Genomic DNA, 2694 nt, shown 5'->3' with positions numbered 1-2694 from the left:
AGAGAGAGAGAGAGAGAGAGAGAGAGAGAGAGAGAGAGAGAGAGAGAAGCAGAGACAGAGAGAGACAGAGAGACAGAAAGAGACAGAGACACACATACAGACACACACACACACACACACAGAGACAGAAAAACAGAGACACACAGAGACAGAGAGAGGCAGAGAGACAGAGAGAGACACACAAAGAGATAGAGGGACAGAGACAGAGAGACTATCCCTCCTTTGGTGAAATGCTCCAATGGTGGGAACCCCCCTCCCTCCCAAGGCAGCCCATTTCACTCTTGGATAGCTCTAATTGCTAGGAAAGTTTTCCTTCCACTGATCCCAAATTTATACTCCTGTAACTTCCATACGTTGTTATTAGCTTCTCCTTCTGGGTCCCAGCAGAACAAATTCGATCCCTTTTACCTGATAACCCTTCACATACTTGAAGACAATTATCAGATGCTCCATCAGCCCACCTGTTTTTGGGAATTGGGACTTGGGAAAGTATAGGGATCTCAGACCAGAGAATTCATGGCAGTCTTTAATTTAGGAAGAGACTAGAGATTGGTGAGTGCTCACAGAACACACCCCCGGTTCCCTCTGTTTTGGTCTTCTCTTTCTAATGACCAGCAGAACCCTTCTCTGCCTCTCCATTTGGACAGTCATGGAAGCCAAGTTAGAGTTCTAGATGGTTAGTTGTCATTTATTCTCGAAAAGGACCAAAATGACATTACTATGTTGAGGGGGGGGTGTCAAGGTGCAGTGTCTAATCAGATCAGTACATGCTTGGAATGCTCTACCACAGATTGGGCACAAAGAGTCCATATGAACATTTGGATTGGAGACATCTCTAAATTTATGTTTCTTACATTTCTTCTGGGCTGCTGCAATTCTGGTTTACAAAGTTATAGTAACTCTTTCTTTGGTTAAGTGACTTGCCCAGGGTCACACAGCTAGTACATATCTGAGGTAGGATTTGAACTCAGGTCCTCCAGATTCCAGGGCTAGTGTTCTATCCACTGCACCAGCTTGCTGCCCCTATAGTAACTACTAAACAGGTGTTAAGGAAAAAGCAAAACCAGAAAAGACTATGCATGAAGAATAATTGATTGCATGCTTCAAGAATGGAATCAATCCATCCATCAATGAGTATTTATTGATCATTCTCTATTTACCAAGCACTGCACAAGGTGTTGGGGATACAAAAATGAAAATGAATTAGTTCCCAGCTGTCAGGAGTTTCCCTGCTAACAGGGGAAATAATCTATCACAGTCTTGACATTGCCAAGGAGATCAGCACCCAAAACCCACTCATCAACCTGGCATTCCCCTCCTCTGGAATCTTGATTGACAAGCTAGCTATTTCCATACTACGGAATTGGGGAGAAGAAGGTGGAGAAGCCACTGGAGAGGCGAGAGGAGCTATGAATCATCAGGAGATTCCAAGACTGAGGCTATGGGGCCTGATCATTCAGGAAGGGAGTTGTACCATGATGAATGCCAAACCCCCTGGATTGTAGATCCTCAATTGGTGATAATTAATTTCCCTTCTCTCAGAGAATTCCCTTACTTCTCTTTCTGAGAGGACAGGAGCCCTATACCTTTACCCTCTGGGCATAGGGAAAGTCTGTTTATTAAAAGTTTATTTACTTTCCTTTGTTTAAATATTTGTTTTGTCTAGCAATTGTGATAAAACTGTTAATCAAAGCATTGCTAATCTGGGCGTATTACTGGAAATGCAGTTGGGAGGAAGTAATTGGGGATTTCATCTGTGACAGAGAAAGAAATTTTGAAGCTGTGGTTGTTTCGCCTGCAATCTAGGGGCTCAGAGTTGAAGAAGAAAATTATCTATTTGTTTTTACAGCTTGCTAGGGCATTGAGAGTGAATTCCTATGCTGAGATCACACTAGACTAGGTCTTCTTAATATGGGATCCAATGACCCTCAAGAGGTTTGGGAACTTGGATGGGGAACCAACCTCTAACTGAAATTAAGCATTTTCTTCTATTATTTAAAAACATTATTCTGAGAAAGGGACAATAGGCTTCATCAGACTGATTGTCAAGGGGTCAGCACATAAAAAAAGTTAAGAACCTCTGCTCTAGGCAATGTGTCTGGAACACAATAGGTGCTTAATAATAATTATTGAATCTCAGATGGAGTCACTAGTGACTGCAGAGGCCGGTTTTGTCATTTTTCCCCAGTGTGATTTGAGAGGAAACTCTCCCAAAGGGATTGAACTAAGTGAGTAAGCCAAAGAAATAGTCATGCCCAACCACCAAGAGAGCCTGGTGTACAAAATGTCTTCTTACTACCATACCAATCACACTACTGTTAGATACATACAAAAGTATTTAAAAAAATAAATAAAAGGTAATTTGGAGGAGGGGGCCACACTCCCAGCTGTAAGTAGTCAGAAAAGGCTTAATGTCAGGGTGGGGAACCTGTGGCCTTGAGGTCACATGTGGCCCTCTAAGTCCTTAAGTATGTCCCTTTGACTCAGTTAAGTTCCCTACCCCTATGTATGAGGTGTTTGAGAGCTGAGGCTGCCAGATACCATGTTTCACAGGCAGTGGTATGCTAGTAAATGTTTAACAAGTGGATCTCCAACCCTTCCTGCCTACTGTATGGGACACTTTAAAATTCATTCTTCATCATTAATCTTAATTAATCCTAATCTTAATCATCATCACTTCCTTAAGTCTAGCCA

Source organism: Petaurus breviceps, unplaced genomic scaffold (assembly GCF_028583685.1).
Source record: "Petaurus breviceps papuanus isolate PSGF00001 unplaced genomic scaffold, PetGlider_PUasm1.0 103, whole genome shotgun sequence".
NCBI lineage: Eukaryota > Metazoa > Chordata > Mammalia > Diprotodontia > Petauridae > Petaurus > Petaurus breviceps.
Note: the sequence above shows the minus strand (reverse complement) of the source record.